This window comes from Oenanthe melanoleuca, chromosome 2 (genome assembly GCF_029582105.1).
Source record: "Oenanthe melanoleuca isolate GR-GAL-2019-014 chromosome 2, OMel1.0, whole genome shotgun sequence".
Classification (NCBI taxonomy): Eukaryota; Metazoa; Chordata; class Aves; order Passeriformes; family Muscicapidae; genus Oenanthe; species Oenanthe melanoleuca.
This window is the reverse complement of record NC_079335.1, coordinates 144,460,577-144,467,911: the sequence shown is the minus strand read 5'-3', so window position 1 is coordinate 144,467,911 and position 7,335 is coordinate 144,460,577. Positions and strand designations below refer to the sequence as shown.

Genomic DNA, 7,335 nt, shown 5'->3' with positions numbered 1-7,335 from the left:
AGCCCAAAAATACAAGTGGCACAGAAAATTAGAGAAGCTGCTCTCCCTCGCCAGGAAAAATGATGCTATTTCTGAAATAAACTGGTTTTAATACACCTCACTGGCCATGCAAGGATAAATATGCATAAATACACTTGAACTGGAGGTTCAGCTGTTGACATCTCAGTATGGAGAGGGAGACAAAGAGAATTATGTGTCTCACAGGAGATGGAGCACTGCACAGGACACTTTTCCCATGTCCTCCCTCAGCCAGCATCCCTGGGGCTGAGCCACAGGCTTGAGCAGATCGAAATCAGAGCTCCATCCATGGCAGATCTTATTTTTGAGGAATGACAGGAACACTGGCCAGAGCTGGAAATTGTGTTTTCAGTTTCCCCTTAGTAAGTAAACACAAAGAAGTCAACAACAGATGGAGCATCACATGGAGTTACACAGGTCAGCACAGACTGCAGAGAACCCCTGAGTCTGAAAAAGGAATAATTTGGAGGGGGAGCAGCTGGGAGATTTTTCTGAGAGATTGAGAAAGGAAGCAAAAAATACTGGTGTGAGCAACCTCCTCTGCAAGCAACAGCTGAAAACCTGGGGTTTGTGGAAGGAGACAAAGATGGGCAGGTAACAAACAGGGCAAGCTGACAGCTCCTGGGTAGGACAGGTTGGGGGTTTTTTATTTGGCTGGAGACTAGAGAATGCAACAAAAAGGTACTGATCACAAATTGAGCAGGACTGAAGCAGGCAAAAAGCAGAACAAAACTGGATTTTGTGTAACGAGCAGATTGAAGTCCTGCCAGACAGAGGAGAGATTTCCAGGAGTTTATGGAGTGCTGGGGGGAGTCTGGGGTGAGACATGAGGGATTCAGGTGAGTGGAGTGCTGCACTAATGGGCTGCAGTGGGGAGGAAGATGAAAGGGAGGAAAGAGAGCAGAGGACACCTATTAATAAAAAAATACCCATTTCTTTTAAGATTTATTGATACTTCAGAGCCTGAAAGTCTCCCATGCCTTTGCATCTTTGCACTAACATTACCCAAGAGTGGGCAGTGGCAGGGATCTGTGATGGAGCTCAAGTGAGGAAGAGCTCTCAGTGTTAATTTGTAGAAATGAAAACAGATTTGGTAAACAGAGATTTCAGCCTGAGAAACCCGTGCTGCAGCAGAAAGATGGCATCAGTGTTTCTAAAAACCCAGCTGGCCATTGCTGAACCTGCAGTACCACACATCAAAAATGCAATCAGTCAGTTGGGGGAACTCAGGACGTGGCTGTGGATTAATTCAGCTCTGGAGGGAAAATTGATGGTTGCCCTGGGACAGTGTTTGCTGGCCAGTGCCATTCAAAGAAAGGACAGCCCCATCTGGTCATGGGAAGAGCAGTGACAGTGCAAAAGGATGAAATGATCACAGTGGACAAAGAGCAGGTCATGAACTCACCCCTCAGGAGGGGCAGAAGGGTTTTGTTGGGGAGGTGCAGGGCTGAGTCAATAGCAGACAGAAGTAAAGTTTATTCCCTGCAGGGTGTTAATGAAACAGGTACTGAGAAGTTCCCGTCAAAAACAATGCTGGGAAGTTGGGGACGGTGAGTCACCAAAATAATGTGATAATAAACATGATAATAAATATTTATCACAGGGAGAGGGCTAACAAACAAAAGCTAAAATTGGGAGTGGACTTCATTACAGCTGAGGATTGCTTCCGAGGGGAGAGGATACAGGATACAGGACTGGCTGACCTCTGGGAGAAAAATGTCATCACAGCAGAGAGCTGGCAAGCAGGTCCAGGGGAATTTGTATTCCAGAGGAGGCAGCTCTGGTAACATCGATGCTGACAAATTACTAGGGCACACTCACAGGGCAGCAGTCCCTACTCCTCACCCCACACCTTGTGTGCAGCCAGCAGGCACTGGGGGCAAAGAGGCACCTTCAGGGCATTGTCATTCATCTGGTCCATTTTGGGTTCCTGCTGGAAACTGGGACAACAGGTTCCATTAGCTGTTCCATCAGGACTTCAGCAGATTTAACAGATGAATACTGATACTTTGGAATTAGTGCTGCTGACGTGGCAAATGGAGCTGTGAGCCAGAAGATGGGCTCCCAGAGGGGAACTGGGACCTTGGATACCTGTGAGCCTCCAGAGGTTGGGATTTTCCAGCCTGTGCATCCCCACTCCTGCCATGTAAGCCGTGCTGAAGGTAACACAAGCAATTCCCACCTATCAGCAGCTCTCCATGCTGAGCAAATATTTGCCTTATCATGGCTTAACATGCCCATCTCAGCTGCAGCTAAATGTCAACACAGAATAAAGCTGTGCCAGCTGGGGAAGACCCTGTGCTGATCAGAACATCGGGGGGCAAAGTGAAACAACACAGAAAAACCCTCGGGTTCCAAAGGTGGCATTTGACAGGGGCACTGTGGCTGGTTTGGGATGTTTCTGAAGTCCCTGGAGAATCAGTGCTGGGGCTGCTGGTGGATGGTGGTGGCTCAGAGCCCCCTCTCCCCCCCGCTGCCAGAATCGCTTGTTTCTGACTCGCTTTGCAGCCAAGTTCTCGTCCGGTGACCGAGGGTTCCCCTCCGGAGGGGCTGCGGGGAGCCGCGCTGCTCGGGCCAGGGTGACATTTGCAGTGACACAGAGGTCACTCACAGGAAGAAAACAAAAGCAGCGGCAGCCACCGAGCTGCCCTGCGGAGGGGAGAGCACAGGCAGGGCATTGAAGACCTGCATTTTGCCTCACACCACATTCCTTCTCCTTTCCATGAAACATTTTTTAAAAGCAATTGGGAAAACTTTTTTCCTTCCCTTTTCCCCTTTTCCCCTTTTCCCCTTTTCCTTTCCTTTCCTTTCCTTTCCTTTCCTTTCCTTTCCTTTCCTTTCCTTTCCTTTCCTTTCCTTTCCTTTCCTTTCCTTTCCTTTCCTTTCCTTTCCTTTCCTTTCCTTTCCTTTCCTTTCCTTTCCTTTCCTTTCCTTTCCTTTCCTTTCCTGAAACTTCCCTGAAACTTCCCTGAAACTTCCCTTCCCTGAAACTTCCCTTCCCCTCCTTTTCCCCCCTTCTTTCTCCTTTTCCCCCCTTCCCTTTCTGTGCTGCACGTGTCCAGAGAACAGAACAGAGTTGGGAATGGGTCTGGAGCACAAATCTGATGAGAAGCAGCTGAGGGAGCTTTGGGGGCTCAACCTAAAGAAAAGGAAGCTCAGGAGGGACCCTCTGGCTCTCCAAAATTCCCTGACAGGAGGGTGCAGCCAGGTGGAGGTAAGGCTCTTCCCCCAAATAACAAACAATAGGACCAGAGGAAATGGTCTCAGTTTGTGCCAAGCCCTGGCACAGGCTGCCCAAGGAAGGGGTGAAATCACAATCCCTGGAGGGTTTAACAGATGTGTAGATGTGGCACTTGGGAACAGGGTTAGTGGTGGCCTTGGCAGTTCTGGGTTAATGGTTGGACTTGGTGGCCTTAGAGGTCTCCTCCAACCCAAGTGGTTCTGTGATACTCAAGTCCAGAGGAAGATGTTCAGTGTGGACTGAATTAATTCAGTTCTTCACTGGCCACATTCTCTTCATCATCCTTAATGCAATCTGCACAAGGACCCAGGTGAACTCAATGACTTGTGCTTACAGGATCAGAGATGAAATGAGGTTGGAAAGGACCTCAGGAGGTCACCAAGCCAAATCTTCTGCCAAGAGCAGGAATCAGGAACAACCAGGCACTTGTTGTTAGGCTTCCCCTCTCAGTTGGCAAGAAGCTGTTTAAAAATAGTTAAAAAGTATTTTTTAGTATGCACAACATGTTTACAGCATCCTTTGAGTCAGAATATTGTTTGTTGTTGCAGTCCCTGTCCACATGTCACCTTCCCTTGATTCCTCTTATGCTTTTTTCCTGTGCCATTCTTTACCTTGGAAAATGCTCTTCTTTGCACCTGCTCAGCATAAGGAGAGGGGGAAAAAATCTTTGGTAGGTTTTACTATTGGTTTTTTTGGAAAGGTTGGTGGTAGTTGTTTTTTTTAAACTTTAATGGAAAATTTCAATACTGAAGCTTTCCATCCTGGTAATGGGGCTTTTGCCAGAAAACAAAAGAAAGGGGAGGGAAGCCTGAAGGAGCAGTTAAATTTAGCTTTCCAACTCCATTGCATAAAGAAACCCTGACAGCTTTTACCAAGATTTGCACTTGCAGAAAGACATTTTGTTAGTGGTTTGCAGGGTCTCTTTTTACCTTGGATGCAGATGAATAAAAGCAAAGTCTTTGCTGCAATACAGTTTGTGTTTGTCTTTTCCATCCCATGTCCCAGAGCCAGAGCTGCTCCTTAGCACCAGAGTGCTCTGGATTCAGGTGCAGCCTCCACTTTGCTGAGCCCAAGGATGAGCACAGGCTGCCAGGATGGAAGCAGATCCACAACAGCAGAGAGACAAAGCAAAGACAAAGGTTCTGCCAACCCAGAACCTCACTCCTGGTTCTTGGGCCCCCATAATAAACAGCTGGAGAAGCAGACCCTTGGCTATGTCATTGTGTCATCTGCACACATGGCCTGACCCAAAGCCCTTTGAGGCAAATGGGGAAGAGAGCCTTGCTTCCAGGAGCAACCTGGACAGGGTGCAATCAGGGAGAAAGGGCAAGAAGAGTTGTGCAACCATCTGCCAGGCATTTCTCTGGGAGAAAATAAACACCAAGTGCCCCTTATTCCATCCCCTCCTTCAGGGAGATGGGCCCCAAAGGAAAAATCTGATTAGTTTTGCATTCTGAATGGAGTCTGGGCCTGGGGTCAAGGCTGCCAGCCCTGTGCTGGGGACACAGCACGTGAGCAGGTTCAATTAAAATGTTTCACAGCAGAGGGAGTGATGGGGATCACGGGCATGAGGAGCTGGCTGACCTACTCCAGACAAATTGGTCTTATAAATAAAATGAATGTGTGCAGGACAAACAGGGAGCCTGTCACCAGAGCAAGCCATGCTGGGGCACTGGGAAATATTTTATTGGGATATAAAGCCTTAAATGCCATTCTCCATGCATGGATGGGGGCTGTGTGGCTTTTCATCAGCTTGCTCCTGCATATTGATTCATGGCTGAGCAGGAGCCTTCAATTCCCTTCGGTGGCTGCAGAGAGCGTGACTGACACCCTGCAGGACACAGGCTGACTTCAGCTCCCTGTGCCCTGGAGCACAAAGAACAGAGCTCAGGGCTGTGGGGATGGCACTGAGAGAGTCCTGTCCTTGCCAGGCCAGGCTGCAGGAGCCCTGCTACTCCCCATTACACCATCTCCCCTCCACTGATGCCATTAGCATGGGGGCAGAGGGAACAATCCCTTCCCAGACATATTTTCTTTTTTTTTCCCAGCTCCATCTGCATACCCTCCTTGGCCAGAATTAAAAGAAAAAACAACCAATCAAAACCAGCCCCAAGCTAAACAACAAACTGAATTCCCATCTTTTTCCCATTGAGTTTATTCACCCTGCAAAAGGCTCTAGCCCCTCTCACCCTTTCTGAGGATGAGGGGACCAGGGATGTTCAACAGGGTCAGCCCCAACCTCCTGAAACCCCAAAACAGACCAGGTGGGTGTGAAAGAAGCTCTCCAACCCCAGCAGACATTTAATGGCACTTGTACCAATGCTAATTACATCTTAACATTTTCCCTCTGTATTTTGGTGTTTATTTTGGAAAAGCTCCTCCCTGGACTCATTTTCTTCCTCAGCTTTAAAACAATAACACCACCACGCTTGCTTTTCCCTTGGCTGTTTCCCTCATTATTTTAACTCTGCCATTCTGCTCCTGTACAGTCAGCAGAGGAGTTCAATCAGCCTGATGAGTAAAAGTGCATAATTTTATGGCTGCATATCAACTGAGTGTTATTAAACTAATCAATCAGCTTCAGTGCAGCTACCAGTACAGCACGGGAGAGGACAAGGCAGAGGAAATGCTATGCTATTATTTTTCCAAAAGGGGAAAAAAATAATACAATCTGGCCAACCAAATTCTTCAGCTTGTCCTTCTCTGCAGGGGGAAATGACTCAGTGAGTTATGGAAGAGGTGACCTGCAGCAAGGTAGTGAGGAGGAGTTTGCTCTGTCCTGCTCACCCGCAGTGCTCAGCCTTAATGCCCAGCAATCGCCATGCTCCAGAGACCAGCAGAGTCATCAGCTGCTCGCCCATCCCACCTTGCAGTGTCCCCTGCAGCTGCCTCTGCCCTCTTCCAGCAAAGCATTTAGACACATGTGCAATTAATCCCTTTGGAGCCAGTAAGGTCATCACCTGTGCCCATTTTTCCAGCCCTGGAGTCAGCAGTCATAAAGAAGTCAGGGAGCTGATTTCCAGTGGTCTTACCCCAGTAGTCCTCTCCTTGATGACCCCAGTGAGACTTAGGGGTGGCACATGGGAGGAAAATATGCCAGAACCTCCTTTCCCATAAATAATTACACTCCTTCACATACTCACTGCCAGGAAATGCAGAACTGACCTCCCCATCCCATTTGGGACATGGCACACAGGCCAAGGAAGGCTGAAAGGCTGCTGAGGACACCAAGGGACAGTCTGTTCTCCTTGTCCCTGAAGGGCAGGACAAGCACAGGACGTGCTACAAGCAAGGGAAATGTGGGATAAGGCAAAGCTTTCTGCTGGGCAGGGGTGAGCAAGGACCAGGACACACTGCCAGGAGGTTTGAGAGGTCTCTTAGAGCAAGCACCAGTTGCTGCTTCTTTTACAGAAACACCTGTTAAGGCTGGAGCTAGTGAGGGTCTGCTTGAAGCCACAGGTGGGCATGATGGCCTTGGGGGTCCCCTGTGGCTCTGAGTCCATGGGAAAGGACAACCCAGCTGTCCTTGACTTCCAAGAGAAGGAGAAGATGTAACAGGGCTTTGAACCTCAGCACAAATCAGTGAGAACTTAATAAACAGGAAGGAAGGAAGGAAGGAAGGAAGGAAGGAAGGAAGGAAGGAAGGAAGGAAGGAAGGAAGGAAGGAAGGAAGGAAGGAAGGAAGGAAGGAAGGAAGGAAGGAAGGAAGGAAGGAAGGAAGGAAGGACAAAGACCAGCAGATCATCACTTGCCAGTTTGTGCCTTTCCCACTGTAGCTGGCACACTTTGTGCTTCCCTCTCAGCCATGCTCCCTCCATATCCTACAGATAAAGAGTCAAGTGGTGCAGAACAGAGCAGGCAGAGCTCTCTGTGCTGTATGCTCCAAATGCATCCTTAGACCCACAGAGGAAAGAAAAGCTGCTCTCAGCCAGCCTGAGAATCCTTCTCCACTTAACTGCACTCACTTAATACAGATTGGATTGCACTGGCTCCTGCTTGGGCTGTTATTTATCCCTGGTTTTACTGTCACATCCACAGGTGCAGACTGCTCTGTGCTGGCCACTCTGGGGCATACA

At 48.6% G+C, this 7,335-nt stretch overlaps 1 long non-coding RNA gene across 1 annotated transcript; it reads left to right on the top strand.

Annotated features, from left to right (window-relative positions):
- The first annotated feature begins 2,981 nt into the window (after window positions 1-2,981).
- On the top strand, window positions 2,982-6,856 carry LOC130249654 (uncharacterized). The gene is made up of 3 exons (XR_008839830.1): window positions 2,982-3,232; window positions 5,413-5,523; window positions 6,409-6,856. It is a non-coding gene; the product is annotated as an uncharacterized LOC130249654 (long non-coding RNA).
- Window positions 6,857-7,335: the final 479 nt, after the last annotated feature.